Source organism: Pipistrellus hanaki (assembly GCF_964339955.1).
Source record: "Pipistrellus hanaki genome assembly, chromosome: 3".
NCBI lineage: Eukaryota > Metazoa > Chordata > Mammalia > Chiroptera > Vespertilionidae > Pipistrellus > Pipistrellus hanaki.
Window position 1 is genome coordinate 84,808,964 of NC_140505.1, and position 13,527 is coordinate 84,822,490.

Sequence of the window (13,527 nt, forward strand, 5' to 3'; positions counted from 1 at the left end):
ATAGAGTGTCGGCCTGCAGACTCAGGAGTCCCAGGTATGATTTTTAAAAATATATATTTTATTGATTTTTTATAGAGAGGAAGAGAGAGGAATACAAGTTAGAAACATCGATGAGAGAGAATCATTGACCAGCTGCCTCTTGCACACCCCCTCCTGAGGATGTGCCCACACCAAGGTACATATCAATACCTTTGACCAGAATCCAACCTGGGACCTTTCAGTCCACAGGCCGATGCTCTATCCACTGAGCCAAATCTGTTTCGGCCCAGGTTCAATTTTGGTAAAGGGCATGTAACTTGGTTGCAGGCACATACCTAGTAGGAAGTATGCAGGAAGCAGCTGATCAATGTAAAGCAAGGCCTCTTTTTCTCTCCGGGCCTGGTCAGCAGCCACACCTCTCTTTCTCTCCAGGCCTCCTCAGGGGCTGTTGATCAGCCCCACCTCTCTAATCAGGCCTGGAGATAGGCCCAGAGACGCTGACTGGCATAGAAATTGACCATTTAGTACTGAATCTGGGTGAACTGTAAGGAGCCTATGGCTGCCTAGGAGACAGAACTTTTGACACTGACTGACATAGAAACTGACCAATCAGAACCTAATCTGGGTGAACTGCGAAGGCAGAACCTAAGGTGGGGGCTGAGAAGGGGTTTTAAGAGTAACAGCTGTTTGGTATAAGGTGTAAGAAAGCAGTTCAATTTTTTAGGCTGGCAGTCCAAATGTAGGGATTATGTATTTTTTCTGCCAAGAGCATCTCCTCCTGCTGAAAAAGGCTCCCCTCTGCCCCCATTTAAGCAATGCTGTCCTATATAATGTATCTATACTAATAAAAGGGTAATATTCTAATTAGACCAGGTTGACTGGCCATCTTCCGGAAGTCCAACTTCCTTCTGGACAAAGCCATGGCGGTGGGGGCTGAGGAAGAGGTGGAAGTTGGGGGTGAGATGAGGGTTGCAGGGAAGGAGAGTTGGGAATGAGATCAGGCCGACATGGGAGGACAGGTTGGGGCAAGATCAGGCCATCAGGGGAGGCACTTAGGGAAAATCAGGAAGGAAGTGAAAGAGGTTAGGGGTGATCAGGAAGGCAGGCAGAGGGTTAGGGACAGTCAGGAAAGCAGGCAGGTGAGCAATTAGGAGCCAGCGGTCCCAGATTGCAAGAGGGATGTCTGACTGACAGTTTAGGCCCAATCCCTGTGGTGGGATCGGGCCTAACTGTCAGTCAGACATCCCCCATGGGGTCCTGGATTGGAGACAGTGCAGGCTAGGCTGAGGGACCCCCCACACCCTCGAATTTTGTGCATCAGGCCATTAGTTTGAGAATATAATAGAAGTAATCCTGTTATTTACATAATTTAATATTTCCTACAACTTTTGAGATATCATACTATATTAGTACAGTTTTGATAATATTATTATACTTAAAACTAGTGACCTGGTGCATAAAATTTATGCACATTAAAAGGGAATTAATTAGAAGAATTATTTTAATATTGCTATTTGCCCTTTCTCTATAATAGATCTGTCAGAGATGAAAGAAAATTAGTAAAATGTATATGAAAATCTTCCTACTGTCAGAGTCTGGGGCACTCTATGGGAACTAGAGTCAAGTTCTTGCCCATCCATGCACACCTCAAAATCGTGTGAGGCCCAGACCCAGCTGGCCCCATCCCCACTGGGCTAGATCCAGACCCACTCTCATCAAGCCCTGCCAGGTGGGGGAGTGTGACCTCAGGTTGCCTGGCCTGGTGCTGGGGCAGGAGGCACGGCCTGAGGTCCCCTGGCCCCAGGCCAAGAGGACGTGCCTTAAGGTCCCTGGACCGGGCCAAGGGGCATGGCCTGAGGTCCCACGTCAAACCCCACCAGGCAGGGGATGCAGCCAAAGGTCCCCTGGACGAATACCATTCTATTGAATAGCTACTTCCTGCTGGACAGGGACATTGACAGGGGCAGCAGTCAGGTTCCCATAGGAGGTGGGCAATCTAGGGGTCCAATAAAGAAGGATGTGGCTTCCATTTGTGGTTCCACTGGAGAACTGTTTGTAGCTTTAGCACTTCTAGATAAGAAGAAAAATAATATAAACAAGAGTCCAAGAAGAGGGGATAGCTAACTTCTTAGCGATAACATTATTTCTTTAATTTGTACCCAGACTTCTGGGGTGAGAGATTGTGAAGCCCTTTCTTTTAACCAACCTGCTTGTTGGAGGATTTGAGTAATTCATTACCCTACCTCTTTGGAAGTGTTTATATAGATGCAGTGAGAATTATTAATCATGACACAAACTCTACTATTTGACCAGTAAATTATTGAGGTCTTCTCTGTGAGTAAGAACTATGTGTGCTGAAGAATCTATAGACTTCTGGATATCCCTACATTAATCTGGTTTGTCCTTTAGAGTAAAGAAAACCTGGACATAGGGGACTTCTGACCATTTCCCTTTCCTCTATAAAAAAGATATAATTGTAAAAGGGTGTTGTAATTAATACTCTCTTCCAGGGGCTAGTATTTCCCCATTTGATATGTGGTACTGGGGCTAATTCTGGATACAAAAGAAAATTAAGGATTTTGTCTTTAATGTTTGTAGATCAAAGGAATTCTAATGCAACTCAATGAGCTGCTCTCCTGGGATGTCGATGATGAGCTTCTCAGCTAAAAGAAAACCCACAGAAAGGTCTTCTGTGGCCCTTTCCAGGCAGGGATGTCCCTCTCCCAAACAAAGAGCATCAATACTTAGTGCCTTGTTGCATGTGGCAGGCGAGTGAGCATCTGCTAGGCTAGCCACCTTACCAGGGTGCCTATAACCTGGGTTCTATGAAGGATGCCAATAGTGTGCGTCACTGACAGGATGGACCTATGGATTGCTCACACGTACAAGCATAGTCCTACCAGCCACTCACCCTCTTCCAGATGTGGCAATGTCTGAATTAATCTGTGTCCCTGATTGAAAGTGCCTGAGATGGTTCTAATGTTTCTGAAGTACCTATCAAGTTTTTCAAGGGAGTTTAAAAAGGAAGTGACTCTAGGCCGAGGCTCGGAGAATTTGGTCCATTCCTACAGCTCTAGGGGGAGTACAAATGGTTTCAGCTTTATTCCTATGTCTGCCCTCACTATCAAAATGTCTAGTTTTTTTTGTCCTGGTCTCCCAAGTCTGAAAGTAAGGAGGGATTTATGTAGAAAGTGTGGAACCCTACTTTAGCCAATATTAGGACTATATATCTATGGATAAGTTAATTTCCTTGATGATATAGGTGTCTAGTTATTACCTACCTGGGAAAACAGGGCACTATAAGTAATTCTGGAAGGCCTGTTTTAGTCACTTTTTGTGCAAATTTTACTTTGGATCAGATGGGCCTCCAGCCAATCTGAAGATCAGGATGTGTGTGTGTGTGTGTGTGGGGGGGGGGGGGGGGCAGTCTGATGCATCATATATACTCCTGTCCATACGTCTTAAAATTCCTCTGCCTTGGGAATAAAATGGCCCCCCTTTCTCCCCTTCCTTTCCCTCTCCCTTTCTGTATTAACCACTTGCTCTGTGTCCTTAGTTGGGGAAGATTACAGCTTATTAGTAACAGCCTGACTATAAATTTGTCTACGTGGTTTGGCCTTTATTTTAACTTCCTTATCTCTATTGCCCTGTTCCCTGTTACCTTGGCTTACTGGCTTGTGTCATTTATATAGCTTCCTGTCAACATTCCTCTTCCCATTCTATCACTTTCATGAACCTTTTTTACAAATCTTACACCTTCAGAAATAATCAGCTTAAGAACCTAGTCTCTATTTCCTTCAAAATGAATCTCCATATCTTATGGCTTCTATAATCCCACTGTATCATTTCCAATGAATAAATCTTAGAAACCTCTGCCGAAATCGGTTTGGCTTAGTGGATAGAGCGTCGGTCTGCGGACTGAAAGGTCCCAGGATCGATTCCGGTCAGGGGCATGTACCTTGGTTGCAAGCACATCCCCAGTGGGGGGTGTGCAAGAGGCAGCTGATCTCTCTCATCGACGTTTCTGACTCTCTATCCCTCTCTCTTCCTCTCTGTGGAAAATCAATAAAATATATTTTTTAAAAATAAAAATAAAATTATTAAAAAAAATCTTAGAAGCCTCATTTCTAATAATGAAGAAAAGTAAACAACCAGCTTTCCTTAGATTGCTGGTTGTTTACTTAGATTGACCCTTATGAGCATATTTAAACACTTAGTTTCAAAACACTTTTAAAAAAAACATATATATTTTATTGATTTTTTACATAGAGGAAGGGAGAGAGATAGAGAGATAGAAACGTAGATGAGAGAGAAACATCAACCAGCTGCCTCTTGCACACCCCCTACCGGGGATGTGCGTGCAACCAATGTACATGCCCTTGACCAGAATCGAACCTCGGACCTTTCAGTCCACAGACCGACACTCTATCACTGAGCCAAACCGGCTTCGGCTCAAAACACACTTTTAACAAAGATAAAGACATTATAACAGCTCTAAATTTACTTTACAGACTTTTGCAATCAAGACAAAAGCAGGTGATCTAGTGATCAATGAGTTAACAGCAAAAAAAAAAAAATAAATAAATAAAATAAAAGCGAAAGAGAATCACCCACTTGAGACAGCAGCCAAATTAAGTGGTTGCCCAGCAATGTCTCCAAAACTACAAAAGGAATAGTGAGGGGGTGACAGAGTCCACTTACTCAGTGTGAAAAGATGACACTGCACAAGCCCCACTTTGAGCACCAATTCTGATACATGGAATTAGCAAGCTTGGACTCTCCTCACAGGATCTTGTCCTAGGAAATTGGAAGAAAATTTGAGGATTAAAAGATTCTTTTAGTAAAAGTGTGGAAATTTATTGTAAGTATATACAAATTCCCCCTGAAAAGGGGTACCCAAAGGGGAACTTTCCTGGGAAGGAGTCCCCAAATGGTAAAAACCTGCTCTGGTCTCTCTAAAATGGGAAAAACCGAGTCCTATGAGTCTCTTTGTCTATGGGTTAATAAATGCTGGAAGCTTCTTTGTCTCTTCATGACACTTTGTAATAGGACCCTTCCTTATTTTATGTCCCCTGTGCTTTCCTAATTGGCGACATTTCCCCTTTACCCTGCATGGTATCAGTTTCAAAGTTTCAAAGCTCACCCAGTGTCCCCTCTTCTCCTTCCCCTTATCTTGTAACACTCTTGTAAATCTGGTGGCTAGGAGCTGTCTCTGCCCATCATGTATGTATTCCTCTCCCATGGGCCCCCTCCCCCTATTCTGCCTCTCCTGTCTCTAACTCCTTTCATTACCTCAAATCATCTCACTGCAGCTCTGTTGCCTTTTGTTCTTCAGTTTGGCTGAAGAGATTCCAAAGTCATTCTTTTTAATTTTTTTTTCCTTTTTTTTATTAATCCTCAACTGAGGGTATTTTTCCATTAAATTTAAGAAAGAGTGGATGAGAGTAAAAGAGAGACACACACACAGAGAGATACGTCAATATGAGAGGACACATTGATTGGTTGCGTACCACACATGCCCTGACCAGGGCCAAGGATCCAGCCTGCAACCTAAGTATATGACCTTGACCAGAATCAAACCAGAGATCATATAGTCTGCAGACCGATGCTCTATCCACTGAGCCAAACTGGCTAGAGCTCAAAATCATTCTTATCTGCCATATCAAACTAAAGAACTTTTTTGAGCCCAGGCTGGCTTTCAGATAAATACATAAAATATATTTTATAATTAACTGAATGTTTTCTATTCCCTCTTCTTCCTATTTAAAATTCATTCTGATTAATAGAGATTGACAATGCTAACAGAAATGCTAGTGGAATCGTGAGAAATATAGAGACAATAAGAAATGTCTTCAGAATAATGAGACAGACTAGTAAACCATGAAAAGTGGAATAGGGGAATCAAGATAGATAGTTGAAGGACAAGCAGTTTACAGTTTTCTAGTAAATAACAAAATTCTATCTTCCCTAACCAAGGACTTAAGAGTAAATGGTTTACAATTCTCTTCCCCAACCACAGGGTAAGGGAGATAGCAGACATCCAATTAATTCCATTTGTGCCAACCACACCCAAGGACAGATGAAGTTAAGAAAATAAATCTTATTTTGGTGCATCGGCATAAAGCTAATGAATATTTTATTGAGATATTCTTCTTCTAAGACCGCCCCTAAACTCCCAACCTTTAAAACCCTCAAGACAGCCCTAACATAGATCACCAGTCTTCAGACTGAAGGGTACCAGTTTCTATTCCAGTCAAGGGCATGTGCCTTGGTTGTGGGCACATCCCCAGTTGGGGATGTTCAGGAGGCAGCTGATCAATTTTTCTAACTCTCTATCCCTCTCCCTTCCTTTCTGTAAAAAATAAATAAAATATATTAAAAACAAACAAAAAAACACCTCAAGACAAAGGACCCAAGGCCACTCTCCCTCCTGGGAGCATGTCTACTCCTTTTCCTTCCTCCTCTTCTTCCTCCACTGGCATGCATCTCCTAAGCCCCAAGGGTCCCCAGCAGTCTTGCAACCAGGAGAGCAATGGGCAGCTTGACCCTGGCTAACCTTCTGAAGCTGTCCCAAAGAACCCCTTTTCTCTGACTTTTCAGTGAGCCAATAGCAAGGCTCATTTCCTTTCTCATATTGATAACATTTCTAGAGAACCAAAGCAGCCCTGACTAGGCTCTCTCGTGTTGCTTCTTCTATCGCAAACCCTTCCATGTTTCACTGTTACTTTCAAAATCACCTGGACTCACATTGTGAAATGTTTCCTGCACAAAGTCAAGAACCTACATACTACCGACTGGCAGGAGCACACACACACCCTCTGGGCTAGTTTCTGATCAGTAATAATAATATCACCAAAAAGAAAGAACGATTAAATGCCGTATTCTTTTACAAGCTCATAAGATTTCACTATTATTTTTTGTTAATTAAATGTCTCTCTAAAATGTTGTTTTAATTTTCAAGCCCTGCCAACTTAAGTGTTAATAGCCTTTGTATATTAACCAGGCTTCTTGGGCCACAGGAGTTCCCCACAAGAGGCTTATTTGTCCTCTTTTTTAAAATGCTAAATTTTACCCAGCTGGTGTGGTGCAGTAGTTGAGCATCAACCTATGAACCAGGAGATCACGGTTCAATTTCCAGTTGGGGCTATGGTTATGGGCTCGATCTCCAGTAGGGAGCATGCAGGAGGCAGCTAATAAATTATTCTCCCTCATCATTGACATTTCTATCTCTCCCTCTCCCTCCTTTCTTTGAAATCAATTTTTAAAAAAATTTTAAAATGTTAAATTTCAATTATTGGTGTGTGTGTTTTTTATTACAAAACCCACATATTTATTACAGAAAATTGGGTATGTACAGAAAACCGTAAAACACAAAAACAAACAAACAAACAAAACCACAAATTCACCCATATCAGCCATAATTCTAATTTATTCTTCTTTTGAAATGAATATATGTTTAAATAATTAAAGCAAGAGGCAGAAGCCTCATTCTTTCCCCAGAGGTAACTTACCTCTGTCAACAGCTGTTGAACATACTTCTAGATAGATATTTTTTTTTATTTGAGGACATGAATGTAGCTCAACCCCTGCTGTTGCTACCTCTCTTGTGACTGCCTTTTTCATTACTGGCAAATACTGAATAGAGAATGTAACTAACAACTAATTTCTACCAAAGGGTTTCTTCCTTTCCTATTTATTTAACCTCTGGTTGGTATCTTAAGTGCTACTTCAGTGTGATATTTAATACAGAAAGGGCGTTGCTGCTGCTTTATCACATAAATGTATCTATGTGGGAAGTTTCATGAAAAAAATGTTTCTGACAATCATGCACTTTATAGGGAATGTCTCTAACATTGGGGGAGAGATTGCAAAATAACACCATCCTCAAATGAGGCTCCTAAGAAAAGGGTCTCTTGTGCTGGAATTTGAATAGAAATTGCACCATTTCTTTTTTAAAGGTCCAGCAGGAAAAGAGGAACATGACTCAGACATGAGAGCATCAGGACAAGAGTCTGCAATAAGAACTCAAAGGACACTGAAATATGTACAGTGACAGTGAACTCTTTCCTTTTTCATTGCCATTACACTGGGTCCATTTTGCCAACCCATGTGATGAGGAACCTTCCAAATGTGTGTCTGTGCGGGCACACATACATACCTCACACACACAACTTCCACACCCCTCCTTTCCACACACTGCCACACTCACCATACGTACACACCACACATCACACACAAACTCACCATGTGCATACACACACACACACTACATAACACATCACACATACATGCAGCAAACACATGGCACATATGCACACACCTTTCATTGTTTTAAAATAAAAAGGTAGCGATGCTGTACTTTGCTGTATTGTTGAATAAGTTACTTTTGTATGCTAAATAGATCAGTCTGGTACCCCTCGCTCCTTACCGCCCACCTGCCATGGAGGTGGGAGAGGCTCCTGCCACCGCTACTGCACTCGCCAGCTGTGAGCTTGGCTTCTGGCTGAATGGGGAGAGGGGAGTGCCGGTCAACCAGGAGCTGGACTCACTGCTCCTTAGCCCTGGTCCAGCCCCCCCGCCCACTGGTGGGGCAGGGAGGTGATCTGGGCCCGGGCCAGAGGGGGGTTGTGAGAGGTTGAGGTGCCGTGGTTGCACCCCATCCCACCTCTATGGAGGCCTCCTCTCCTCCCACCTCTAGAGAAGGTGCAACCCTGGAACCACCATGGCTGGTCTGGTGGTGCAGGAATGCTTGCCCCACCCTCCACCCACTGATCATTCTGGAAGGTCATCCAGAAGGTCATTAGCTAATATGCTAATTAGACTGTTCCGCCATCCAGTCTAATTAGCATATTAGCTCTTTATTATATAAGATATTGTCAATATTGCCTCCAAATCTCCTACTTGCATTTTAAACTTGACTGTGTTTGTATACTCCTATAACACAATTGATCAATAGATTATTCTTAGTTTGTTGTATGCTATTATTTATGTACAGACTCTTCTGATTTATTACTTTATTATAGCACATTTTGTTTTATTGTATTGCACTTTTATCTCATTTTATTTTACATGTTTTCCCTTCTACCCTTATTTCCAATTTTATCTACTCCCTTCCTCTAATATCTACCATTGTATACTAATGCAAAATTTAAAAGTTTGACATTTTTTCCACCAGATCTGGATGTCTTATGATTAGGGAAGCATAGCTTCTCCAACTAGAGTATCCTTGTTTTATCAGCAAAATTAAGTTATCAAGTCACTTTCAGGGCACTGAGCTTACATTTGGGAGGGTTTCAGCATTTGTATACCTGATAATATTGATATTTTTAGGATAACTATTTTTAAGGTATAAATAACTTCTTTAGATGTGACAATGCAGCATACATTTTTACACTGGTATAAATTCTCCAATTATGATCCAGAAATGTATTAGTTTCTCTCTGGTAGAGGGAAAAACAAACATTTCCCCTTCTTCCCCCCAACAGGCCTCAAAGTCTCAGCTCCCTTAAATCTATTTTCCCATAAGGTCATGAGTCTTACTCAGGTCAGTTTGCTAAAACAAATTCCATAGACTGGCTTGCTTTATAACAAACATTTATATCTCATAGTTCCAGAAGCTGGAAGTCTAAGATCAAGGCACTACTAGCTGGCCACCTCTTCCTGTCTCCTCACATGGTATGAGGGAAGAGTCAGAGAGAGACGAAGTACACTCTCCCTGGTCTCTTTTTATAAGGGCACTAATCCCATTAAGAGGGTTCTATTCTTATGACCTACTCACTTCTCAAAGGTTCACCTCCAAATACCCCCAAACTGGGATTAGGGTTACAACATATGAATTTGGAGTAACACACAAGAATTTGGAGGAGCACAAATATTGAGGCCATAATATTGTTTCATTTCTTCTTTTACCTATAGAATGGAGACCAAGCTTTCTTATGACTATGTCATCTAACCTCTATATTGCTTCCAACCTGATTTCTTTGCAACTCTGAACAATAGCATAAACCCTGATTTCGTTTAGCAATGCACACCAATGGCTAGCACAGTGCCCAGTGCAATGAGGAAATTTCATTGAATGGATAGGTGAATGAGTATGTGCATGAATTAATTTAGTTCTCATATGTGTGTCTTTCCACTCTTCTCAGTGCCTGCTGTGCACCTCCTATCCTTGCTCTCCTTCCTGCCTAATTTTGTCACATCCTTAAAATTCTTCCTTCACTTATAAATTGCTGGAAACACATAAGGAGGAGGAAACTTGTCATGCACTAATGGTGGGAATATGGCTGTATTTATTCATTTTAATTCTGGTAACGTGTCCTGTGTATGTGCAAGGGTCATTGACAAGGGCATCCATCGCAACATTATTTGTGTGGCAGATAATGACATGATAGCTTCATCTCTGCCCTCAATGAAGAAACTTGGAGATCAGTTTGTGGTGACATTTGCCATGATGTCCCATGTGGAGGCATTCTCAGGTAACAATGTGGAAATGTTGGTAACAGTAATCAGGCCATGAGAGAGGTTGACGCACCTTTAATATAGTTTGGCCAAGGTCTTTTATCTTTAAAAAACAGGGTCTACCTTTTTTTGGATTAAAAAAATCTCAGTAAAGTGGGAATAGAGGAATTACACCTCAACATAATAAAGGCCATCTATGACAAACCTACAGTCAACATCATATTCAATGGGCAAAAACTAAAACCATTTCTCCTAAGAACAGGGATAAGATAGGGATGTTCACTTTCATCACTCTTATTCAAAATAGCAATGGAGGTCCTAGCCACAGTGATCAGACAAGAAGAAAAAATAAAAGGCATCAAATTGGAAAGGAGGAAGTAAAACTGTAGCTATTCATAGATGACATAATATTGTGCATAGAAAACCCTAAAGATTACATTTAAAAACTAGTAGATTTAAATAATGAACTTGGCAATGTAGCAGGATATAAAATGAATACCCAGAAATCGTTGACATTTTTATACACCAATAATAAACTCTCAGGAAGAGAAATGAAAAAAAAATTTACTATTGCAACCAAAAAATTAAGATACTTAGGAATAATCTTAACCAAGAATATAAGAGACCTGTACTTGGAAAACTGTAGGACATTGAAAAAAGAGATAGAAAAAAATATAAACAAATGGTAGAATATACCATGTTCATGGATTGGTAGAATCAACATCATTAAAATGTCTACACTACCCAAAGCAATCTATAAATTCAATACAATGTCTATTAAAATACCAACTACATATTTCACAGGTCTAAAACAGCACTACAAAAATTTATATGGAACCAAAAAGACCTGGAATAACTATAGCAATCTTGAGAAAGAAGAACAAAGTTGGAGGAATCACACCACCAGATATCAGATTATAGTACAAAGCCACTGAACTCAAAATAGCCTTGTACTGGCACAAGAACAGGCACATGGACCAAAGGAACAGAACAGAGAACCCAGAAATTGACCCCAAGCCATTATACTCAATATTTGGCAAAGGAGGTAAGAGCATACAATGCAGTCAAGACAGTTTCTTCAATAAGTGGTGTTTGGAAAATTGGACAGGTACATACAAAAATAATGAATCTAGATCACCAATTTACACCACACATAAGAATAAACTTAAAATGGATAAAAGACTTAAATGTAAGTTATGAAATCATAAAAATCCTAGAAGAAACCATAGGCAGCAAAATCTCATACATCTCTCATATCAATATGTTTGTGGATATATCTCCTAGAGCAAAGGAAACTAAGGAGAAAATAAACAAATGGGACTACATCAAAATACAAAGCTTCTGCACAACAAAAGATCATCAACAAAACAACGAACAATAAAGCCCACTGAATAGGAGATCATATTTGCCAATGATACATCTGATAAGGGGTTAATTTCCAAAATATAAGGAACTCATACAACTTAACAAAAGGAAGATAAACAATCCAATCAAAAATGGACAAAGGACCTAAATAGACACTTCTCCAAAGCGGATATACAGAAAAAGTGCTCAAAGTCACTTATCACCCAAGAGATGCAAATCAAAACAACAAGGAGGTACTATCTCACACTGTCAAATTGGCTATCATCAACAAATCAACAAATGACAAGTGCTGGTGAGGATATGGAGAAAAAAGAACCCTTGTATACTGCTTCTGGGAATGCAGATTATTGCAGTCACTGTGGAAAACAGAATGGAGTTTCCTAAAAAAATTTAAAATGGAACTCCCATTTCACCTAATACTCCCACTTCTAGGAATATATCCCAAGAAATAAGGAATACTACTCAGAAAGAATATATGCATCCCTATGTTAATAGCAGCACAATTTACAATAGCTTAGATTTTGAAACAGCCTATGTGCTCATCAGAAGATGAGTAGAATAAAAAAGCTGTGGTACATGTATACAATGGAATACTACACTGCTGTAAAAAAGAAAGCTCTTACCATTTGCAACAGCATGGATGGACCTGGAAAGCATTATACTAAGTGACATAAGCCCATCAGAGAAAGATAAATATCACATGATCTCACTCATTTTAAAAAAATAATGAACAACATAAACTTAAGAACAAAAATAGATCCAGAGATATGGAAGTATCAAACAGACCATCAAACCTCAGAGGGAAGGCATGGGAGGGCTAGGGGATGGTAGTGTCCCTCAGCCTAAATGGGCAGTCGAACATCCCTCTCACAATCCAGGACTGCTGGCTCCCAACTGCTCACCTGCCAACCTTCCTGATTGCTCCTAACCGCTTCTGCCTGCCAGCCTGATCACCCCCTAACCACTCCCATGCCAGCCTGATTGATGTGTAACTGCTCCCCTGACAGCCTGTTTGCCCCAACTTCCTTCCTCTTCAGGCCTTGTCACCCCTTACTGCCCTCCCCTGCAGGGTTGATTACCCCCAACTGCCCTCCTTTGCAGGCCTGTTGCCTTCCAACTGCCCTCCCTTGTTTGCTTGATCACCACAGCTGCCCTCCCTTGCAGGCCTGGGGCCTCCCAACTGCCCTCCCTTGATAGCCATCTTGTGGTGGCCATCTTGTGTCCACATAGGGGCAGGATCTTTGACCACATGGGGGAAGCAATCTTATGTGTTGGAGTGATGGTCAATCTCCATATTACTCTTTTATTAGATAGGATAGAGACCTGGTGCATGGGTGGGGACCAACTGGTTTGCCCTGAAGGGTGTCCTGGATCAGAGTGGGATTCCCTTGGGGCATAGGGTGGCCTGAGCAAGAGGCCTGAGCAAGAGGCCTGAGCAAGAGGCCTGTGGTGGTTTGCAGGCTGGCCACATCTCCTGGAGACCCAAGCAGAGGCCCTGGTATCTGGGATTTATGTATCTTCTACAATTGAAACTTTGTAGCCTGGAGCTGAGCTAAGCCTCCTGCTTGCTCCATAGCTGCAACCATTTCTGTTGGAATTTGTTTACCCTCTATAATTGAAACTTTGTAGCCTTAAGTGGAGGGTTAGGCCAGCAAGCGCAGGCAGAAAGCTTGGCTTCCTCCATTGCTGGGGAAACCCAAGTATCCCTCCTATTTTCTCTGTGGC